This window comes from Ambystoma mexicanum, chromosome 11 (genome assembly GCF_040938575.1).
Source record: "Ambystoma mexicanum isolate Mex_15411 chromosome 11, UKY_AmexF1_1, whole genome shotgun sequence".
Taxonomy (NCBI): Eukaryota; Metazoa; Chordata; class Amphibia; order Caudata; family Ambystomatidae; genus Ambystoma; species Ambystoma mexicanum.
Genome location: NC_090934.1, coordinates 272,177,122 through 272,202,534, shown reverse-complemented (window position 1 = coordinate 272,202,534; position 25,413 = coordinate 272,177,122).

Here is a 25,413-nt window from a genome sequence, read left to right as displayed (position 1 = left end):
CTGCATCACAGAGACATCTCACCGACGATTCTGAAAAGGAAGACATCATTTTTAAAAGCATTTCGCTCCGATCGCTGCAGCGCTGCATTTCACTCACCTTTCTTGGGCGCCTCCATCTTCAGCAGCGATCATCCGGATTAGCAGCCACTTCCCAGAGCCTAGAGAGAAAAAGGCAAGAACACAAGGTGAGAGAAGGAAGGGAATAGGAAAAGCTCAGTTTCCTTCTAAGACTTACCTGTTGGGTCATTCCCATTTCATTTCGGGTCTTGCTGCTTCCAGGCATTTTCCGGACCCCGGCCCCTATGGGGAAAAAAGACAAAGACATTAGATGAGCGAATGCAAAAACATTACCAGATCTTTACTGGAACTGCACTTTTTACTTCGGGTCGGCGCCATATCTCCGGCATTCCGAACCCCGGCCCCTATGGGGAAAAGACATCAACATTAGCGCTTTGTTGCAAGAAGTCTCCAAAGGAATCTTCTTTCATCACCTGAAAAAGACAATGAACATTATTATTTAAAGCTTGAACTTTTAAACTTGCAACAGAACTTTTACAGCGCCTTACCAGTATAATCAAGCTTACTTGAACTCCCATCCAACCTCAATCCAGTGAAGTAACTGGGTTCAACACGCCCCTGCGTCAGAAGCAGGATGGAGAGCTCGTCCTTTCAGACCTTAAGGTGAGACTTCACGGGGGATCGTGGAAGGGTATCGAGGAGTGTTGGAAGGAAGTGGGAGGCTCGAGCATTATTCCGCCAGATTGTAATACTCCCTTTTCACGTACAGGAGGATATTCCTGCGAGCCAGATTAGCCAGAGTAGAGGGGCCCGTCCTATCCATCTTCAGAGCCCTGTGCTTCACCATTGAAGAGGCATCAGCACTTGAAACCAGGCCAGCGCCCCCATGGGAATCAGGTGAGCGTGACATATGGGTCCTATTTGCGCATTACTCTGTGGTGCAAATTGTCCTCTAAACTGTGTATTCCCACCTCTAGTTCCTCTTACTTTTTGATGCAACAATACTTTTATCTTCAAATCTCCCTTCTTCTTTTCTATCCTCTCTTTTTCATTATTGACCCTATTTTCGTAATACTGAGCCATATGTAACACTTCAGACTGCGATTTTGCTTGCCAGGCACTTTCAGAAGTCATAATTTGTGATTGGATATCGGGCAACAATCCATGCACAAATCTACCTACAAACAACCTTTTTCCTGACTTAGTATCCTGACTGCTATAAAAAAAACACTTGCTCGAACCGATTAAAATACTCGGTAGCGCACTCAGATTTCCCCTGGATGCAAGCTGTAAGCTTGTCCCAAACTCTGGAACCAAAGTCTTCAATTTAGTTACTATTCTGTCTGGCAGTGTCAATATAATCTGTGGCGTCTCTCACCAGCCTTCCTTTCTCCTTCTATCCGTACCAAGTTAACCCATTTGTCACTCAATCCTGCCAAATCATCTACAGTTCTAAATTGTTTCCATAAATCAGTAGGTAGGATCAAAGGAAACAATAAGTCTATATCTCTCAATGTGAAAACTGAGGAATGCAAGACAGACTCAATTTCTTTATCAAATCCTGTTGGATTTTTCCTAATTTCTGGAATTGTCTGTCTAATGGTATTCACTTCCTGTCTATAAAATGGGACATGAGCAAACTGTGAGATATAATGAGCTTCAATAGTAGTGGCTGCTGCGCCTGTTGCAGCATTAGCTGGAATTTCTACTTTGGGAACAAATGTTGGAGGAACTTCCCTCATCAGCAATTGAGAAGTAGGCAATTCTGAACGTTCATTAAGCAGCAAAGCTAAATTTACCAACAAAGTAGTCAAAGCAGTATCAGGCGAAAATGCTCTCCTATAAATAACCATCAAATCTGCGGGACAACAAACCTTTTTCTTCATGCACTCATCCTGCAGGTACTCTACCATTACCTGTAACACTTTCCTTTGCATTGCCGGAGCATACTGACTAAACATGTCATATACTTCAATGGGAGAGATTGAAACATCCGAAATCCATCTAAGCGCGTCTCTTGCGCAAATACGCATCTCTTCACTCATTGGTTTACAAGAAGGAAGAAATTGTTTCTGCACATACAAAGCGTCCAATCTTTCACCATCCATATCATCGTTCTGTAACTGATCTAACTCCCTCTTCAACTCAAAAACACTTTCAACATGCTCATGTACTTTCTCCGCAGTCCCCTGTGAGTAAGCTAAGACATTCAAATCCCTCAACCTTTGTGGGACATCCATGCCTGACAAATCACTCCAGATTTCAGCCAAACACATTCCCATCCCTTCTACTAAAATATTCTGTTTGGGAATACATTCTTGAACAGAAATTGCAGTTAAGGCAGCTGATTTTTCACCTTCTTCTATACATCTCTTAGCCCATGCATACAATTCTCTTTTTCTAGCTTTTGATACTGTACTACAAGTCACTACTTTTGGATTGGCAGTCGCACCTTCAATTGCTACAAGTGGAGCATAACCACTTGGAAAAGAAAGTTCAGACAAATCTTGTACAAAAGGTAGTGGAGACACTACCACTGGTGGCAAAGACAGAATTACGGGAACAGCAACTGTCGGTATGGACAGAGATGAAGAAGTGGGGACAACAACAGGAAGAGGACCAACGACTACAGAAGGAGCAACAACGGGAGGAACAGGAACGACAATGGAAGGAGGTGCAACAGAGGGAAGAGGTAAAACAACAAGGAGAGTCACATAAGGAGGTGGTGCGGTGGCAACAGTCCAACGCTCATTTAAAAGTTTATCGATTAACTCATCTGAGGCATGAAAATCCTGAGACGGATATATTTTCTGTACCCCAAGTTGACAAACCCTATCCATGCTTCTAATAGATTCCGAGTGATTCTGTTGGTCATACAATAATGCTTTCTCAGAGTTAGACATATGTCGACGTGCATGTTTCTCTTTACTCTTAAGATGCTGCATAACTTCTTTTCTCCCATTCGTAAATACATCAAATGCTGTAGGCCTAGCCTTTTTCTTTAACAATATAAACTCTAAATACTCTATATGGTCAATTTCAAAACTACCATAAACTAGCCACTGAAATTCGGCAGCATGTCTAGTTTGTCAGTGCCAAATATCGTTGATATTGATATTGATATTTTATTTCTATTGTGCTTGTACACAAGTGTTTTGGAGCACGACAAAAGCAAGGGAGTGGACCAGGGGAGAACAAAGCAGCGATCTTGCAAGGCCCAGTGACATTGAGAATGCGCAAGTGCATGGGAGAGTGGGAGGGGAAAAGTGCATGGAAGGGGGGAGAAGTGGAAAGTGCGAAGCAGAGGAGAAACAGATCAATAATAATAGATAAATAAATAAATAATAAAGGCAACAAACAGTGGTAGTGCAGCCAGCAATTTACAAATGCTAGGTTTAAGGCAGCAGATAGGGTAGATCTGATAAGTGCAGGGAGAAAAAGGGGGGCTGTATGGGTACAGATACAGACCCAAGTGCAAGGGGTGGCCCGGAGGCAGTGTGAGAGGGTGGCTACCTGGGCCCAGAGGACAGACGGTGGCCAGGTGCACGGTGCCAAGAGAGAACAGATCAGCAGGGAAGAGGGGGGAGTGAATGCGGAGGAAAAGAGGAAGGCCTTGAGGTGCTTCCTGAACCAGAGATAGTTCTCCTCAAGTTTTAGGGAGGCAAGGAGGCTGTTCCAGAGGGTGGCCCCAGACGAAGACAGAGATCTAACCCCAGCTTGTTTCTTTGAAAAACGACTGACCCTGAGGGAGTTAGAGGTAGAGGAGCGAAGCGTTCGAGAGGGGAGGTATTTGAGGAGGGTTAGCTGAATACTATTGTATGGCATTGAATACTATACTTCCAAGACCGTACTTACAGTACATATTACATGCCGGCGAACCCTCAGCTAGTGCCATTCGGCCATATTCCAAAGATTGTCTGTTTCAGCGGAATAAACCCCTGAAACAGGCAACCAATTTCCCAGGCATGTCAGAACACTGGTGTTACATGGCATTGTTTGAACTCGAGAGTGCAAATCTACAATCAAATATCAGGATACTTAGGAATCGGGGCACAACTCACCTGATTACAAAATTCAAAGGAGGTCCGATCGGATTACAAAGGATCCTTGTGGTTGGCGATTTCGGCAAAGAGCCCGCCTTGATATGGGGACCCTTGTCAAGATACCTTCTCGAACCGCGTGCTCACCGTTAAGGGATCGGATCGTGAAGTACTGTTGAGGTATCGCATCTCATACAAAGGGGCCCCCTTCTCTAACTCTCCGATCCCGGTCCGGTAGATGCGTCTTCTTTTCAGCAAGGAGACATCCATCTTAAGGGTTCCTATTCGTGCACCATCTTAAAGACCAAAGAAGTATCGAGGATTCGTACCATAAAATGAAATACGCCAATCACGGGTCGAAAAGGAGGTGCAACAGCGGGAAGAGGTAAAACAACAAGGAGAGTCAAATAAGCAGGTGGTGCGGTGGCAACAGTCCTACGCTCATTTAAAAGTTTATCGATTAACTCGTCTGAGGCATGAAAATCCTAAGACAGATATATTTTCTGCACGCCAAGTTGACAAGCCCTATCCATGCTTCTAATAGATTCTGACTGTTTCTGTTGGTCATACAATAATGCTTTCTCAGAGTACGACATATGTCGACATGTGTGTTTCTCTTTACTCTTACGTTGCTGCATAGCTTCCATTCTCCAATTCGTAATTACATCAAATGCTTTAGGCCTAGACTTTTTCTTTAACAATATAGACTCTAAATACTCTATACGGGCAATTTCAAAACTAACATAAACTGGCCACTGAAATTCAGAAGCATGTCTAGTTTGTGCCAAATATTGCATACTATACTACCAAGACCATACTTACAGTGCATAGTATATGCTGGTGAACCCTCAGGTGGTGCCGGTCGGCCATATTCGAAAGATTGTCTGTCTCTGCGAAATAAACCCCTGAAACAGGCAGACAATTTCCGAGGTATGTCAGATCACTGGTGTTACCTGGTGTCGTTTGAACTCGCAAGTGCAAATGTACAACCAAATATCAGGAAAATTATGAATCGGGCATGACTCACTTGATTACAAAATTCGAAGGAGGTCTGATCGGATTACAAAACATCCTCATGGTTGGCGATTTCGGCAAATAGCCCACCTCGATATGGGGACTCTCGTCAAGATGCCCTCTCGAACCGCGTGATCATCGTTCAGGGATCAGATTATGCAGTACTGTTGAGGTGTCACGTTTCATACAAAGGGGCCCGCTTCTCTCACTCTTCGATCCCGGTCTGATAGCCATGTGTTCTTTTCAGCGAGTAGACATCAATCTTGAGGGTCCCTATTCGGGCGCCATCTGAAAGACCAAAGAAATATCGAGGCTTAGTACCACAAAATGAAATACACCTATCACGGGTCGAAAAGATACAAGTATCTTTTATTCTATACAGTTACAAAGCAAACAGATAGCTATCTGGCTCCCGACACCTCGCAGTGTGTACCAGCAAACACAGTGAGGGGTGAGAGTGCTGGACTTCTTAACATGGACACTTTTATACAGTTTCTTAAACGTTGTCCAGCCCTTCTCCAAACTAATATGTTACATGCTAGGGTTCGTACCCAGTTCACATGTCAAATATTACAATATTGTACAATGGATTAAACAAGTTTGCATGTCCATGAAATTACAATGATGCCGTTGGTTCTCTGATCCACAGTAAGCCTTGTTTCAAGAATAACTTCAATGCAGTTCGGCAAAAGTACACAATCTGAGTTTGTTCTATATTGTATCGTTGTTTATATGAGGGTGAGGCTTGTGAGCGCAGACAACACTTGGATTGCAGTACATTCAAGTGCAAAGGTTTCTTTGCATTGAACAAACAGTCTGCTCTTGGTCAGCCTAAATATTAACAAAACTCTAAGGTCGTTTGGCTCGACTGCAAGTTCAAAACACAGTCCACCATTTAAGAACACAAAGCAGGAGATGAAATCAAAATGGCGGATGATTCTTAAAATGGCGGCAAAGTTAATCAGAAATCAGTACATTACGAACGTGCTTGAGTCACGTCAGATTACTCTGCACTTTCCCAATTAGTCCATCATCTCTCATCAGTCTGACAATGAGCCAAAGTTTCCTTTCTGTAGTTGATCTCGTAGCTTGCTCTCTGTTCTGTGTTCTGGGACATTCAAGGGAGTGTAAGCACATCACTTTCTTCGTCCAGAGCTTAATGAATATCCTTTGTCTTTGACTTCTGAACCACCTGTGAAGATACCGCAAATATGTCAATTTTGACCTCTTTTTCACTGCTATTTGATTCAATTATAGTGGGTATCATTGTTCCTCTTGGCCTTTAGAGAATTGCTCACTCCATCTTGTGGGAGCCTCACCCACTATTAATTGTCCAATACTTGGCTCTTGTAAATGTTTTCTTTTTAATCTAAGAGAAATGTATCTCATGTTTATGGCTTATCCATCTGCCTCCCTTAGTGCTTTGTAGATATACCTAAAATAGCATCATTGATTCCAGGCCAACATAAACTCCTCTTTGTTTTGCACACAAAGCTAATTCCCGAATATCTCCTGATTCTGTACCCCTGAGGTAGCTGAATTGAATCTTTACCCAAGCCGACTTCCATTTTCCTATGATGGCCATCCTTGCCACGTCACATTTTCCTCTATAGCAAGTTTCATATATGTCTCGTTAACCTTGCATTACTGCCTGTTTACACTTATTGGTCAGCAGGTTACTTTATCTTCTTTTACATACATGATTACTTATTTTCATACCGTTTCAGTATGTCCTTGCATATCTTCTTCATAACATCACTCTACCCTTGTCAGATTTCACTCAGCGCTACATGATGCCCATTGGTGGGTGCTGACATCCTTCCACACAATATCCTTCCTTTCTCTCAGTGAGGATACATTTGATATGGTTGTCTGAGTGCATATCATCTTTCGTACACTCTATGCGGTAAAGGCGTAACACATGGGGTCCCTAAGAGGGCCCTTATCCTACTGTTCCAATATTTCTGCGGTGAGGGGGCAGGTGTTAGGGAAAGTGTGTCCACTTGCTCCTCTCCATTATTGTTCCACTGACCTGGACTGTAGTCCTTCAGGGCGTTCAACCCACAGCATGTTGAGGTCATACCAATGGTAAAAGGCACTATACAAATGCCCAATAACATAACATAATATATACTTCTCTGTCTGGGAAGGTGTTGTATTTTTGGTCAGGCAGAGAAAGAACTAACTGGTCACGTGGTGAGGGGGGAAGCTATAAAAAAAAATAAGATTTCAATTAGTGAGAAATAACTTCAGTCTAGTTGGTCCTCCTTGATTGATAGGAAGGGATTGTGAAAGTCATGAGACAGACCCTCAAATAATTAGGACTGTGATGAGGTAGTAAAGATTCAGCGCACAGTGTCTGCCGCAGACTCTGGAACACACTACCACATGATATTAAAATAATCACAGATGATGGTCGGCCACCAGGGGGCGCGCGGATGAGTCGCCTCTCCGTGTGAGCGCTCTACACAGGGTCCGGAAAGTGGCAGTGAGCCCCCACTTCGAGACCCCCCCCAGAGCTGATTTTTGACCAAGAGACGTGGGAAGGTGTCCCCCCCACCTGAGAGAAAACCCGGAGAAAATCGGAAGCGGCATCGTGGTGAAATTAACGCCGGAGCTTTGAGGCCTTCGGCGCGGCGTGAGTTCCGCGGAACTCCCAACCCGGGCCTGCGTATACGCGGGAAGTGCCGCCCTCTGAGTCTGATCCGGCGCACTTCTCGGTCCTCCGCGTGGAACCGGCTGCGCACCTCTGCCAAGGGCGGTTGATACCCCCACCGCGACACGGTAGGCGGACCCCTCACCCCCCCTGCAAAGCTCAGGAGGCCCTGGTGGCTTGGTCCTTCACGTCCCCCGCGTTGGCGGGTGCTAACGTCGCTTCACGACCCGAATGCTGTTGGAGGCCTCCCTTTATGGACCCTAAAACCAGGCTAGCGAAATATACGTTTTCACCAATTGCCAGATCCCCAGGGCCCTCCTTGATTTCTATAATGTCGACTGCAGGATCCGAGGCCACCGCGACCAAGGCGGATGTTGCTGATTTGCTTGCCGAAATGAGGGGCATGCGAGCAGATATTGGCAATAGGATAGACAAGATCACGCAGAGGATCGACAAAATGGACGATAGGCTCGAACAGGTTGAGCACAACCAAACATCTCTGAATGTGCTGGAAGCACAGATGGATCACCGAATCGCAGATATATCGGACAGAGAGAATGAACTGCGCCTTAAGGTCGATGACCTCGAGAACAGGGAGCGCCGGAACAATATCCGAATATTTGGTCTTCCTGAGAAAGAGGGCGAAACCGAACTGGACCTGAAGCAATCGTTGCATGCCATCCTGAAGCTCCTATACAACGATGACTCAATTGACGCGCCTAAAATTGACCGCATCCATAGGGCCGGAGGTAGACCGGGGGCCCCGAGATCGGTCCTGGCCCGATTCCATAACTATGCGGACAGAGCGCGAATCTTGGACAAGGCCAGAAGCGCCCCACAGCTGTCCTTGGAGAACTCCGTCATTTCACTTTTTCAGGATTTGTCATCCCTCACGTTGGCGATGAGGAAAAAGTGCTCTCCGATCACGAAAATGTTGAAAGACAAGGGCGTCAGGTATCGCTGGGGGTATCCATTTTCCCTCACTTTCGAATGGGAAGGCTCGACAATGAGACTTGTCTCGGAGAAAGACATTGCTGACTGTACGACGGATCTGCTGGGTGCGCCGGAGGGTGCTCCCTCTCATGAGGATCAAGGATCATCTGGTGGTGAATGGAAAGTCAAGGCTTCGCGGCGAAGAAGGATTCCAGGCTCTAGAAAATACAGAAAAATGAACACCTCCCAAGATATGGAACATTGACAGGGTGCCTGAGGTACTTTGACATACTATTTGGTTAGAGGTAAACTGGGAAAATTACTCCACCACGGAGGTTACGAACTCTCATGTGCGAGTCGACCTCCCTATATGTGACTGACTGTGAAAGGTCGCCTCCTCCAAGTGTGAGGTATTGTTAGCTCGATGTCTCGCAGATGTTAGAAATGTGATAAGGCATAATATCTCTGCTCCGCTAGCTCCTGGGGGAGGGTAAATGTCTCTGTTACTGAATTATTGTTATCGTTAAGTGCACACAAAAGTTGGGGGCTCACTGATATATATTATCCTATTATGATAGGACCGCCTGTTTTGCGGTCTTCACGGGTGGTCCGAGTTCGGCTGGGTGATGTCAACCTGGGCGAATCGGGCGCCGAATGTGTTGGGGACGGGGAGGGGGGTGGGGGAGGGGGTGGTTGGGGAACACACTTCTCACACTGATTTTGACACGACGTACACGCAGACACACCTTGCGCACACCGAGGCCCACGATATGCTCCAGACGAGTTGGTCGTCGGTCTCCATGGGATTCTCTGGGAACCAATCCCATCACGACGACCCATGCATAGCGATGGCCGACAGGAAATGTGCCGTGGCACAGAGGGAATGGCCGCCCACGATCAACAATTACACTCAAGATGGCACTCACACCCCGTAGGGACACATTACGCATTTGCACACTCAACGTCAAAGGCTTGAACTCTCCCACAAAACGGTCGATGGTGGCCAGGGAATTTAGAAGGTCGAATGTAGACATCTTGTTCCTTCAAGAAACGAGATATCGGAAGGGAGAGGAGAAAGCCATCCCATCACGTGATATCGGGCTCACCTACTGGAGCTCGGGTATACTCAAAAAGGCAGGGGTGGGAATTCTGGTTCGTAAATGCCTCCGAATGACAACCCTTGACATATGGACGGACAATGAGGGGAGGGCGATCACGGTTGTGGGCAATATAAGGGGCACGACGATTACTCTGGCCACACTCTATGCACCCAATCAAGGGCAAAATCGCTTTCTCCATAGAATCTCTGAAAAAGTCTTCAATATGGCTAAGGGATACACGGTCCTGGGCGGAGACTTTAACATATGGATGGATAGCTCTATTGACAGACAGACCAGGGCTGATGCTTTAGACCCTCCCAACACTCGAACTGAGGCTGAAATTAAGTCTACCCTTGATCTTTATGGCCTTGTAGACAGCTGGCGACATCTACACCCGTCGGAAAAAGGCTTTACCTTTCACTCCCTCCCCCACGACACACTCACACGCATCGATTATATCTTTCTCTCTAACGATCTTCTACGTGTACTGCAAGCTGCCACTATATACCCCTCCGCTTGGTCAGACCACGACATGGTCACAGTTGACATATCCTGGGGTGAGCTGTCGCCGCGCAACACCAAATGGAGGTGTAATGACTCCCTCTGGGCCGACCCGGTCTTTAGAGAGACCTTTGAGATAGAGATTGAGCAATTCTTTCCGACTAATGATACTGGGGAAGTAGGGAAGGTAGCTGTATGGGAAGCAGCCAAGGCTACTTGGAGGGGTATCCTTATAGGGGAGGGGGCCCGAAAGAAAAGGGAACGTACAATATTAGAAAGGGGCATCAGGGAGAAGCTTGCTGTGGCACAGAATCTGGCGCAGACCACCCCGGCTGATAGACCAAAGTACTTAGCTGAAACTAAGCAACTTAGAGAAGAATTGAGGATTCTTATTGCTGGCAAAACGGCCCAGACCTTGCAATACCTTAAACAGAAATACTATGAGAAGGGGGACAAGGCAGATGCTCTCTTGGCGGCCCGCCTCCGTGCGCAGAGAGCAGAGAGATGGGTCGACCAAATTGAGAGGAATGATGGCACCCTGATAGATACAACGGTCACATCCCCGAAGGACATACAGGAGGCATTTGCCTACTTCTATGAGGACCTATATATGTGTGACCCCCCTCCCCCTGTGGGGAGCGTGGATGCATATCTTGTGGGGGCGCGTCTCCCCGCCCTCACGGGCGCGGAGGCCGAATCTCTAGACGCTCCGGTCACTGGGGAAGAGGTGGAAAGTGCCATCAAGAGGCTGAAAATAGGGAAGGCCCCGGGGGAAGATGGATTTACACCGGGTTTCTATAAAGCATTCTCCACCCTCCTTGCACCCTTCCTAGCATCCTTGTTTAATCACATTCTTGACACTGGGCAGGCCCCTCCGTCCTTTTCTCGGGCCCTATTGGCTGTAATTCCCAAGGAAGGCCGAGACCCTAAACACTGTAGCTCTTATCGGCCCATCTCACTTCTTAACATCGACGCCAAGGTGTATGCTAGGGTCATCGCGGCTCGGCTCGAAACATATCTCCCTAGACTGGTGCACTCTGACCAGGTTGGCTTTGTTCTAGGCAGGCAGGGCGCAGATACCATGCGAAAAACACTCCACTTATTATACGAGGCACAGGGAATGGAGGGGGACCCATTGCTCTTATCACTTGATGCTGAGAAAGCTTTTGATAGGGTGTCCTGGGACTTTCTAGAAAGAGTATTGGTCTCATATGGGTTGGGATCCAGACTCCGCCGTGCCATTAGAGCATTGTATGCCTCCCCTACGACATCGGTGGCGGTGAATGGGGGATACTCACGTTGGTTCCCCCTTGAAAGAGGTACGAGACAAGGCTGTCCACTGTCGGCGATATTGTTCGTCATGTCCCTTGAACCGCTGGCGCAGAAACTAAGAAATGACGGTAGAGTCAAGGGCATCACGGTGGGAGAAAGAGAGTACAAACTGGGGCTATATGCGGATGACATCTTGCTTCATTTGACCGACCCCTTGGCCTCAATCCCAGCTGCGCTTGAAATAATTGAGGAATACGGCGCGCTGGCCGGCCTAAAAATCAATACGGAGAAATCAGTCCTCCTCCCGATTGATAAGAGTAGAGATTCTGAGATCGCACGCTTTGCCCCGTTGGGAGTCCAAGTCAGCCTCACTACCCTCCGTTACTTGGGCGTTAATGTTACCCGTGACTTCGATTCCCTATATGGTGCTAACTTCCCCCCACTGCTACTTGCCTTACAGAAAGATAGCCAACGGTGGTCTAAACTCACAATCTCCTGGATGGGTCGTTTAAATGCCATAAAGATGGTCTTTCTCCCCAAGATATTATATTTGTTCCAGATGCTCCCCGTTAGGTTGCCCCCGGAATATTTCGTAGATGTGCGAAAAATGTTTTTGTCCTTCTTGTGGCAGGGCCAAAGACCCAGAATCCCAAGACCCTTACTCCAGCTCCGCAAAGACAACGCGGGAGTAGGCCTCCCGGACATGGAAACATACTACAGGGCGGCGCAACTTAGAGTCCTTGTCCCACACTTTAGGCAACGCTCGGAACCCCAGTGGATAGCCTTAGATAATTACCACCTTCGTCCCTTTATTGTGCCTGAATGGTTATGGGTCCCCAGATCCCAGTTACGTGAAAGTGTTAGATCTCACCCTATCCTAGGTACATTATGGGCTATTTGGAGACCAGGCAAGAAAATGGTTGGAGTCACGACGTGGCCATCCCCCCTGGGTCACCTTTGGTCTCCAGGGATCCGTGACGCCATACCGGAACCGGGAAGCTACGAAACATGGTACCAGGCGGGGCTGGAAAGAGCAGGCCAATTATGGCGTGGGGGAACCTTCGTAACTATACAAGAGCTCCAGGAAGCGCTTGGCATAGGAGCACTCTCGGTCTTCCTCTATCTGAGACTCAAAGGGGTGATGACAAGGCCTGTATGGAAAGACCAGCTGCAGAGGGACCTTACCCCTTTTGAGGCGATCCTTGATCGATGTACAGGCTCCAGTGGTCTGATCAGTGCTATGTATTCGGCCATGATCGAGACTGACATCTCCCCTTCTTTGGTGCTCAAGGGCAGATGGGAGGCGGATATGGGCAGACAGATCTCCGAAAAGCTGTGGCTACACATCTGCAGACGCACTGCGAAGTCCTCAATATCCTGCCAATACAAATTGCATGCTATAAAACTTTTGTATAGATGGCAGTATGACCCGATCAGGCTCGCCAAAATGTACCAAGGTGTTAGTCCATACTGTTGGAGGGGTTGTGGGGAGCGGGCTGGCTACTGGCATATGTGGTGGGGGTGTACCATGGTCCAGACTTACTGGTCGGAGGTTCTTAGCTGGATCAGGGACCTGGATGATGAAGAGAGGGTGAAGCAACCAATGTTTGTCCTCTTCGGTCTGATCGAAACAGGAGACGACGTTGTAAAAGCGCCTAGGATGGTACAGGGCCTCCTGATGGCTGCGCGAGCTTGCCTCACCATGGTTTGGAAGCGGCCCAAGCTCCCTAGTAAAACCGAATGGCTTGGGGTGGCACAGAATCTCTACAGAATGGACTGCCTGACCGCCACGTTACGCGGAGATCGTACTAATGTTGAAAGTGCCTGGTCTGAGTTTAGAGCCAAGCATGCCCCGTAAAGACAAAGTGTGCAATACATTGTTGTGATTTGTGCCAATAATAGTAACAAATGAAGATTTTTGTTGTGGCGGCTCTCTGAGTTGCGTTATGTGTAATGGTCGGTCATCATACTCATATTCGAAGTTCTCTGGTGTTGTCTCGCTGTGCAAGGAGGTTTCCCAACCATTTATTTGGAGATATTAGAGAAGGGGGGGGAGGGGGGAGGGGGAGGGGTGCGACTGGGCGTTGTTGTTCTTGTTCACTATACTGTTCACTTTTCAGGAAATACTGTACAGGATTTATGTTGATGATACTTCTCTCTTGTGCTCTTTCTACTTATACACTGAAATTTCTTCATCTCAATGTAAGTGAATGTTCAACTTGTATAAACTCAATAAACTTTGAATTTAAAAAAAAAAAATAATCACAGACATCTTGTAATTCAGTAAAAGGCTAAAAGAACACCTGTACTGACCTCATAAACGTTAGCATAGCAATCTAGCAAAGTAATTCAATAAATACCGTGCCAAAGGCTGAATTTCGAAAAGTATGTTATCACTATAACACGTTTTCCACGTAACCCAGGCAACAATGTCTTGCTATCTGACCCATGCAAGTATCTGTCTCTGAGTCAATTCCTTCCCTGCTGCCGTGCCCAAAAAACGATTTAGTTTCTGCCGAGTGTTTTATAAATAAATAAGCATGGCAACAGAAATGTAGTTTGATGCTTACACCAGCATACCTGGTGGAAGGTTTAGTGCTTTGGAAACTAGGGTTCCTGGGGGTTCTCTTGGTGACTTTTGGGATTAGTCAGGATGGCAGTGGTTACTGAAAGGACCTACTTACCCTGGTCTCCTGTTTCCCATTCCTACTATACCCTGTAACATAATAAATACATCACGCTTCATACCCAGCGGCTGCAGTGTCCTTCCTGTTCCTTTCCTGTGAATCCTGTGTGCCCAGGACTCCACAAGAAACAATCATGGGCATTATGAATATTTCACATCTCATTTGGAAGGGTCGTAATTGCAAAGGAGATTTGGGACCGAAGATGGAATAGGCGGGCCTCTGTACAAGATGTATACGATTCTTCCCCATGAATGAACATTACAACACGTCATTAAATGACAGAGTCTGCACTCTCAAAACACGAAAGTTCCAACATTAGTCAAATTAGTAAAAGATATAAATGCAACAATTGATTACCGTAAATTGATTACATATGGATCGATACAACACTCAAGTTTGCCCCAGAAAACTAAAAGCCACAAAGCCACATCTTTTATCACTATGCCTTAAGTGACTTCCTAATTTCCCATATCACACAGTGCCACCCAGTCTCCAAGTCATTCAGCTGGACAAGGAAATCTTAGCCCACGCCTAACCCCATATTCATTCCATACGTGTCTCAGGTATCCTCTGCGAAAGCTGACAAACAGGAACAGTAAACAATGATATGCACAACTGAGTCATTAGGAGCGCACTATCAAATCCTGATATCCTTAGGGTGCTATGCCTCCTTCCCAAATATTCTTTTGTGGGATTTATTCCCCATTTGAAAGGATACCAAACTCTCCTGAACGTTTGGCATGGCAAAAGCCGCCAGTACCACTCTTTAATGGACGTTCTTTTTTGATTTCACAACAATTGAGAAATCAGGCAACACACACCTGTTTACTATCCCCCATCTTTTAGTTGTTAGCCCGGAGACTCTGCTTTTCGCCTGTTGGTGGGGGGGCTCTGTGTTTGACCAGATGAAGACAACTGTATTTCTAATTGCCTGTTCTCCAGCCAAAACAAGATCCGACCACTGCTGTTCCGTCACTTCAGGAAAAATGTGGTTGGTAGTTCTAGTCCCCCTTCGCCATACCTCCACAATGCCGATTTATTAACTCATTGTTAAGTTCCTATTCTATCGGCCACCGTCCAGTCTCCTAATAGCACATGACGCGGTTGCCTGTGGTAGACCGCAGGGTGTTTTCGTGGCACCCACGCTTTTCCGAGAGAGACCAGTTGTGATGTCCACGTGACGGGGGTCATGTGGACGAGCAAATAAAGGGAGGAGGAAAGCCTGTGAAGGGCAGTCCCCACACCAGCCCTCGCAGCAGCCACTGTGTCCTGTGTCTCTGTCAGCACTGTCGACCGGCATAGTGCGCAGCTCCTCCTGCACCAGGAATCACACTGGCTATGAGGCAGGATCTCAGAGCCCACGTAACACAACCCAATCCATGTCTGTGCCCCCAGGCGACCTGAGGCACACTGAGTTACTTTCACCTGTAAAATCGGGGCCTGGACAGCCCCGAAGAAAAAAAAAGCAGCAACGCTCCAGCGTGAACTCAATTAAGTGCATCACTGAGGTTATTGAATGCAGTTGATGAACATGCAGAGAAAGATTGTCTGATACGGCTATGCGCCAAGACATGGTTTATTTTGTATAGGTCCCTGCGAATGCAAGAAAATGATACTAAACTGATTAACAGGTTAAAAGCCGACCTAGATGAGGCAAGTAAAAAGGAGGAAATGTTAAGAACAGAATTAGAAGGATGTCAAAAAGACATGCAGTTAAAATGTTGAGATCTTGATATTCAATTGTCCAAAAGCAAGAAACAGTTTGAGGATAGTGAACAAGAATTGGTACATTTAAAAGCGCTGGTAGACCACATTAGACAAGATAAAGATGAGATTGTTTCGGAAAGGCAGATTTTACAAAAAGAACATTACGAAAAAGAAAGTGATCTCCAAAATGCGGAACAGGAAATGCTTAAAATGTTTCAAGAAAGAGACAAGAGAAACTAAGAATTTAATGAATGCCAAATGCAAATGTGTGATTTGCAGGAGGTAATTAATAAAATGAGTGATGAAAACAACTATTTGCAAAAAGAGGCAGATAGGCTCCTTAAGAAGTGTAAGGAATTGGAACAGCACATGTGCATTCCCAGGTCCCAGGATAGACTGCAGGGCACCACGTTCAATGGAATTGAGGTGAATCCTATTTCTACTCAAAGGGCTAGTGCCCCATTGACTGGGCAGTGACTGAACTTGGTTGCAGCTCCCTTGGGGGATTTGATACTCCCATTGGGGGCCACCACCAATCCCATACACCAGGAACCAGGGTTGAGTCACCAAGTAGCTCAATTCCATGCATTGCAACAAGTAGCCCCATAAAGATAATGAAATCCATCAAAGCCCTGATCAAACCATTTAAAAAGGGAGGGGAATGCTGCATAGAGGATCACTTAGAAGCGGTTCATGACATTTTTAAAGCCTTCCAGATACCGAAGGAACAGTACAGGCAGTATTTTCATTTAACTCTAGATGCTCCCACAGCCAGTATCATAAGGGGATTAAATGAACAGCAGAATAGACATGGGCAGAGTTTGAAAAAGAGATTAGGTGTCATTTTTCTCCTTTCCAGTCATTGCAGGAAGCGAAGAAAGTTGCTTACACAATCACTGCTGGGCCTAACACATCCCCTCGCCAGTTTTTGCAAGACTTAAAAAGAGCGTTTTCTCGCTTTGATGTATCCTTTGACCCCAATTCTAATTAATTTAAAACTGCCTACTTCTATGGGCTACAGAAATACATCATATCACTGTTGGTCCGTGAATTTGATCGTGACAAGTCCCTTAACTGCATTGTACACCAAAGCACAAAACTATATGAAGTACTCTATTGTCAGGTTAGAGAAAGTGATGAAACTAGACTCTAGACACTAGACCAAAATCTAAAGAACCCTCAGCAACAGTGATGGAAATCAGGTCAGCCAAAATGTCACTTGAGTCTGCTCAAAGTCCAGGTAAAAATAATTTGACACCTGAACAAAGGGGTAATCAACAGAGGTCGTCACTTCCTGCACCAATGTTTCAATCACATGATCCTAGTAATAGGGAGAGATACATCAGCCCTAGGTACTTAGGAGATAAGCCCCGCACAGGCTATTAGCCTGATATGTCAGGTATGAACAATAACCAGAGACAAAATCAGGATCAAAGAAATAATGGCCCCTACCAGACATTGGCGACACAGAGCAAATTTGATCCCAACACCATGATATATGGTAATCAGGACAGACCCCGATATGTGGATCGATTTACTGATAATGGGAATCAACATAGGGGTCAGTACCCACAATATGAGAGACAGGACATGAGGCAGAATATGAATTACGCTCCACGTCAGTATAATTATTCCCCACAAGGGGACTACAACCAAAGGATGGGTGCACCCCGCTCCCCTCCACATATGAATCAAGAGTTCAGGAACAATCCCAATAGAAATCATTACCCTGAGAGGTATCAGAATAGATCCAATCAGGGGGAAAACAACCAATATCGCTCTAGGCCTCAGAGAGAGGATTCTAGAGAGATGGAAAGATTCCAGTGTTTCGAGGCCCAAGTGAAAATATTAGCTGAGCAAATAGGAAAGCTCTGTACAGCACAAAAACAGTCATCAAAGGAGGGGGCAGAAGGACATAGCAATGACCGGCTGGTTTCTGATAAGTGACTAAGTGCTTATGATACTTGCAGTGCCAAGAAAAAAGATTGTTCTGATGTGGTTTTCCATAATGACTAAAGATTCAAAAATAAAGATACCGGTAAATGAACATGTGACAGGAAGCGCAAATACCTTTAAAAAAGAAGTTCAGTTTAACCTAGAGCAAAATCAAACATTGGAAATTTGTACAAATGAAACAGGAAAACCTAAAATTCCAAAAGAACAAAGAGACAGATTTAAGAAAAATGACTCATGCTTGGGGAATACCAGTGAACAGGGAGTAAGTGGGGATGCTATAACTCCTTCCCTGGGCAATCAGAACAATAACCAAACACAGGCATCAAAAAGAAATACTCAAAAGAATTCTTTGAGCCACATATTTTTGACGAAGTTAAAAGGGCTGTTACCATACTAAATTATCACAAATGCACAGAGTTAGACAATGACAAATTGCCAAGTGATGTTGTTACACATGTTCAGTTGGAGGATTGTAATGTGGCCTCTGATGATACCTGGATGGATGGGTGAACAGTGGCCACACTCCAAAAAACCTCTGAACATGGGGAAATGAATAAAGTCTCTCACACAGAAATGGACAGAAAGGAGGGAAAAATATCTTTCCATTTACCAATGTGTTTAGCCAAAAGTGAAAAAGGCCTGAGAAAGGTTGAGTCCTGAAATCAGTAAGAATTTGCACTTCTTATGTGTGTTAGAAGAAGTTGAAGACAGGTATTATGCTCCCATCACTATAGAAGAGAAATGCAATACATTTGCAATGATTGACACTGGCGCACAGGCCACAATTATCTCCAAAGAATTGGTAAAGAGCATCAATGAAGGGAGATCCCCACAGAATCAGATCACAGTGAAGCAAAATGAAGGTCCAGTGCATACTTTTAACGGGGAGGAGGTGCCTATTATAGGTGTTACCGAGGTTGACATAAAGATAGGAAAACACAGAATTAAATAGGAGGTATTGACCACTGCCATTCACTGATCAAGCCTGGCTTAGGTGCATGGCTCAAAAGTGTTTACCACGTTAGAACTCACCTCTGGATATTGGTGCGTGCCATTGGCAGAGGAGATTCAGAATTTATTTTCATTTTCATTTGATAAGACCCAATACGCATGGGTTAGAGTTCCTTTCGGGTATGTCAATAGTGGGAGTGAATTTGGAATATTTTTGAGAAAGGCCATGCCTGATGCAACGGAAAGAGGAACCATAGTTTATGCGGATGATGTCCTGATAAAAAATGAAAGCCTGAAAAGCCATTTTGATGAAATAAGACATGTGCTTGTCCAATTGCAGAAAGCAAGCGCCAAAGTATCTTTATAAAAGGCGCAATGGTGCAAGAAAAAGGGGATTTTCTAGGCCATGAAGTGAGTGAACATGGACTAAACCCCCAAAAGAAGAAAGTAGAATCCATACAAAAACTAAAAGACCCTAAAAGTGTGAAAGGGTTAAAAAGTTTATTGGGAATGACGGGCTATAACAGAAAGTTAATTGAAAAAGATGCTGAAATTACTCAACCATTGACTAAACTGCTAAAGCTGAATACACCCTGGAAATGGGAAAAAGAGCAGTCTGAGGCAGTGGCTAAATTAAAGGAATGTCTTTTAAAGGCACCATGTTTAGCATACCCCATAAAGGATAGGGATTTCTTTATAGAAATCGGTTCCTCTGAACATTGTATGTCAGCAATATTATCACAAAAACCTGATTTGAATCACAAAACCATTGCTTATGCAAGTAAGGCTTTTTCCCAAGTTGAAATTAAATTCAGTGAATGTGAAAAGGCCCTTTTGACCACTGTGTGGGCGCTACAGCATTTCCACCCCATTGTTCAAGCAGAAAAGGTGATTATTGAGACAAATCATCAACCTTTACAGTTTTGAGAGAGTAAAAGAATTAGGTCAGGTAACCTAGCACAGTCCAGAATCACTTCATGGACACTGGCATTACAGGGTTTTCCTGTAGAAGTGAGATATGGCCAAAATAAAAAAAGCCCAGTTGCTCAAGGTTTGGCGATCTACATGACTGTGCAGCTGAACATATATCAAACGAGGTAGAAGTGGAATCTAGTTTACAGGAATTTAGGCAATCACCACACAAAGATTTTGATGAAAAGACATGCAAGGATTTGCCGACTGTATATGTTGACGGTTGTGCTTTTCACATTGAAAATGACAGGAATAAAGAATTGGTGTCAAGAATAGTTAATGTCCGGTTGAAATATGAAGGCGTTCTCAGTATAGGGATGAGAATTGGGGCTAGAAGCAGTCAAGTAGCGGAATTGGCAGCCATTTATAAAGCCATTACTACTGCAGTTGATAATTGATTTAGTGAAATTGTCCTGGTGACTGATTCTGATTATGCACAAAATAATTTTGTGGAATATTTGCCTGGCTGGAAAGCGAGAGGCATGATTACATACAATAAGAAGCCACTTAAACATGGAAAAATGATACAAGCCAAAGATAAATTGGTGTCAGAGAATGATTTGACAATATACTGGACAAAAATTCATGGACATTTAAAAACCCAGGAGAGGATAAGGAAGGAAATGATAAGGCAGATCATTTAGCTAAAATTGGGGCTGTGATGGGAGAGTTGCTACCTATTGAACATTTACTTGGTGAAATACAAATTGATGCAGTAACACGCTCTAAAGCTCCAAAAGAGGTGGATCAACCAGTAGTACAATGGAGTTATGATACACCAGATCAAGATCTGATTAAGGCACAAAAGAATGATCCAATTTTGGGAATCTATTATAATCATGTGATAGACCCTGAAAAAAACTCTTTAACAGAAAATGATTGTGTGGGAAAAGAAGAGTTGAGGGGGCTATTAAAGAATAAGACACAAATTTGACTACAGGATGGGCTCATGATTAGAGAGTCCATAACATGACAAATACAGTGGGTGGTACCCCTTTTATTCAGAGGGCTAATGCTACACCATGCACATGATGCAATAACTGCAGGCCACAGAGGTTCACAAAAAACATTGGAGATACTAAATGATTATGCTTACAGGCCACATATGTCCCAAGATGTAGAACTATACACTAGTGGATGTCTAGTATGTGCCCAATTTAAACCTGCTTCACCGATGCATAGAGCCCCACTAATGAAAAGAGGCTTAACTCTTCTTTGGTCAGATTTTCAAATAGACTATGTAGGGCCTGTAAAGAGGTCGAGCAGGGGGAACCGGTACATTTTGAGTGTGGTCTGTTTAATGTCAAAATGGATAGAGTGTATTCCTGCACCAGATTGTAGTGCGCAAACAGCGGCTACATTACTGGTAAATCATATATTTTCAAGATTTGGGTTACCACAAAGAAAAGAATCAGACAGAGGAAGTCATTTCCCAAGCGCTCTAATGAGTAAGGTATGGCAAATACTGGGAGTGAAAAGAAAATTACACATTACATATAGACCCGCTTCTTCTGGGGAAGTTGAACGCTGTAATAGGTCTGTTGTGGATATATTAAATAAGTTTGTAGCAGAAGCAGGTTCCAGCTGGGATTTACGTTTACCTTTGGTTTTGATGGCAATCAGATCAACTCCTGCCAAAACAACAGGTGTTGGCCCTCATGAAGTATTGACAGGTAGAAAAATGGTGTTGCCGCAACACTTGTTATACAGAACACATGAGCAGATACTTGTGAGCGCATCTACAGTTCATGAATACAGCATTTACAACATGCATTTGCTTTTGTGCAGCAGAATCTAGAAAGGGCTGCTGACAGTGCAAAGTCATATTATGATAAAAAGACATCGGTGAGTATTGTGTGGGGAATCAGGTGTATACATTTCATTTTGGAAAAGGTAAACAGAAAAATATGAAATTTCTGCCAGCCTGGCAGGGGCCATTTCGAATTATAGTTAAGATATCTCCAGTGTTGTACAAAATTTTGAAAACTGAAGATGAAACAGTAACAGAACAGTTTGTTCACGTAAATCAAATTAAACCCTGTCACCCCAAACACGAGGTAAAAAGACTTGAGCGTGTAGAAACAGATAAAGTCCCTTAAATACATGAAAGAAGACACCTGAGTCTACTCCTAGAGCAATAACAGAGAAATAAAAATAGAAGTGATTGTTGTAATAGAATAGATGTGAATAAAAATAATATATGTGATAAACATTAAAAGAGGGGTGAAACTAGTGATTTTATTTTTATGTTAAATGATATGTTATGATCATAAATATGTTAAATGATCAATGATGTTTAATGAAGGTTTGTTTTTTCTCTAACATGTGCTTAGTTTCAGAAGGCGAAAGGAAAAGGGTGAAATATTTTGCAAAGCACATGGATATATATTTTTTGGGAAAAAGGGTGAAATTAGTATTGTGCTATATACTTAATTTGTTTTTTTTTCTATTTAATTTAGAACACTAACAAATCTTTGGTCGTAGGTCACGAGACCGGAGGACACGGGAGACAATGGAGTCCTGGAGTGCTCTGGATCAAGATCAAGTGATGCCTGCCTCCGGGTGGAGGTGAAGACAAAGTAACCGCGATGCCAAAAGAGATAACTCCTATGGAAAAAGCATCTAAAAGTGCCATGATGAAAGAGTGCCCCAAATGAACCAGATGATGTGATGTTGCTGATCGGGACGTCTCAGAGGCAGACAACAGTAGAATAACAATGAACTCGCAGCGCTGTTGGTGCATTAATTCCGATGTATCCTGTACTATGGAGTTCCACATCTTTATTGTTTTAATTAATTATTTTAATTTGTTATGTTAATTCTTTGTTTTAATGATATATTTTATTTTATTGTTTTATGATTGACTTCAAGTATAAGAACAAGACACTGGACTATAAACACTTCAATTGGGAAGAAAAATGTAAAATATTTTATAAGGACTGATGGACTCAGAGATGAATTTTGATATTATGGTGGTTGAACAGTGAGTTATTGTGAAATGTGTGAATATTCATTTTGTTGAATTGCTATGATGAAAAAGAAAAAGGGGAGCACAAGTTGGGTTTCTTCCAATTATGGCTTGGACCGGTGCCAACAGAACAGATGCATATATGGCTAGAGGCATGCAAGGCATGGAATTGATATTGCAGCCAAAAACCTCATTATAGAGCGTAAATGTGCATCAATTTCTTTTTTTCTCTTACTTGAAATGCCTCATTCACAGGAGACTACATTAGCTATCTAATTGACTGACTTAACTAACAAATATTAATCACTAGTACTAACTCATTAACATTATAATGTAATCTCTATGTGGAAATGAGGTGGAAATACATGTTTTGAAATTCGATTTTAAACGTGCATTTTTCTCTGGTCGCTGCGCTGAATGTGAAGGCAGGAAGGCCTTTTTTTCTTCTGTTTGTTTCAGATAATGCTGCAATACAAAAGGGTAAGATGTTATTTTGAAATGCAACTGTTTATAATACAAATGATATATACACAAATCATGTAGAGTGTTTTTGCTTTTGTTTATTCTTGGTGCATTTGAAAGAATACGGTATGAAATGGGGAAGATTTTTAAGTAATACATGTGCCATGTTTCCCTGCAGATGGAATAATAGAATTAGTAGTGATAAATAGATGTATGTGTGTGTTCATTCAGTGTATGGTGTCTGGATGAAATCTAATACAATAGACATTGCTGGGGGTCCATGAACCAGCAAGGAGGCCTATGGAAGCATAGTTCACTGATGTGTATAAATCAGTGATAATACCAGAGGTTATTGAGAACACTATCGCCCTCATTCTGACTCAGGCATTAAGGGGTTTACGGCGCCGTAAACGGCGCCGACCCTTAACGCCTGATTACAAGGTTCCCTTTGCGGGATGGCTTTTAACGGCTGCTTTTTTGCAGCAGTTAAAATCCATGCCGCAAAGGGACCTTGGCGATAATTAGGGCACCGTAATTTACGGTGCCGTAATTATCGCCTTTCCCCATTCCCATTATGCCCTATGGGGCGAAAATGGGAATGGGGAAGGGTAAAATGGGAAATGGGGATTTACCGCCCCACTCACCTTGGAATGGGGCGGTAAATCCGCCAACCACCATGGCGTAAACATAGTTTACGCCATGGTGGTAAGGGTACGACCCAGGCGGTAACTTACAGCCTGGGTCGTAATGAGGGCCTATATGTGAAACTGTGGTGTTTCTGAATGTAGGTCCGAGGCCTCTATAGATCACACAACAGTCTAAGAATAAGAAGGGTTTTGTGTATATTGGGGCCACACATAAAACAGAAAAATCATGCTCACCACTAAACCACCGACAACAGTGTATACTAATAAATTATCCTATGTAATGTAACGATGTATGGTCACTGAAAGGAAATAAGGCCAAACCCAATCTAAATGCAAGGGGTAGTCATCACCGAATTACATTTTTTTTTGTAAGAAAATACCGCCAGACCCCAGAACTACACAAAATATCCTACAATGGGCAATTGAGGCTGCCTTTAAGTGGGAATTTTTTATGACCAACAGTCAATGGAGATTAGCCCCTGTCTGAGCGACGTTTTTGTGAGGTGCAGCAGTAGCTTTGCAGCCACCTTTTGAGCATGCAGGAAAATTTGGATATGGCCAGAATGGAAATGGGTTAGGACGAAAGGTCCGAATAGAATTGACTGACCTTACAAAAAGACCTAAAACACATATCACCAAAAGTTCGAACTACCAAAAGTTCGAACTTTTTGTGGTATGTGTTTTGGTGGGTCAGTAAATAAAAAAAAATAGCCGGAGGCTGCGGGGGTGTCCCCCGCAACACCCCGGCAGCTCACCTGACAAAAGAAAAAAAAAAGACGGGGGTGTTCCCCCAAAACCCCCCACTCACTATACTACACAGTATAGTGAGCAGGGGTTGTGGGGGAACCCCTGCAGCTGCCCAAAACATATATTTTTTTTTAAAGAAAAGGAGCCTGCGGCGACATTTCCCGATCTCGGAAGTGAAAGGGAACCGGTGCCGCAGGGACACAATGTGAAGGAAGGAAAGGTAAGTAGGGTGGTGGGAGTATGTTGGGAGTATGGATGGGGGTGTATTGTAATGGAAATTTTTGCATGGGAAATGTACGAACATTTGTGGTGCGTACATTTCACATGCAAACATTTCCATCGCAGATTTTTCCGTCACGAACAAATCACGCAGATCCAATGGAAATTACCATAGAAGGCAAAGCAGGCTCACCCTAGCATGTGGCAGTAGCTTACCTGCCCCTTTTGAGCACGTAGGAAATATTGGTTATGCCCTGGTGGGAAATTACCATAGAAGGCCAAGCAGGCTCACCCTAGAATGTGGCTGTAGCTTTGCTGCCACCTTTTGACCATGCAGGAAAAGTTGGAAATGCCCAGAATGGAAATTACCATATAAGGCCATGCAGGCTCACCCTGGCATGCAGCGGTAGCTTTCCTGCCCCTTTTGAGCATGTAGGAAATGTTGATTATGCCCAGACTGGAAATTACCATAGAAGGCCAAGCATTCTCAGCCTGGCATGCAGCAGTAGCTTACCTGCCACTTTTGAGCATGCAGGAAAAGTTGGCTATTCCCAAAATGAAAA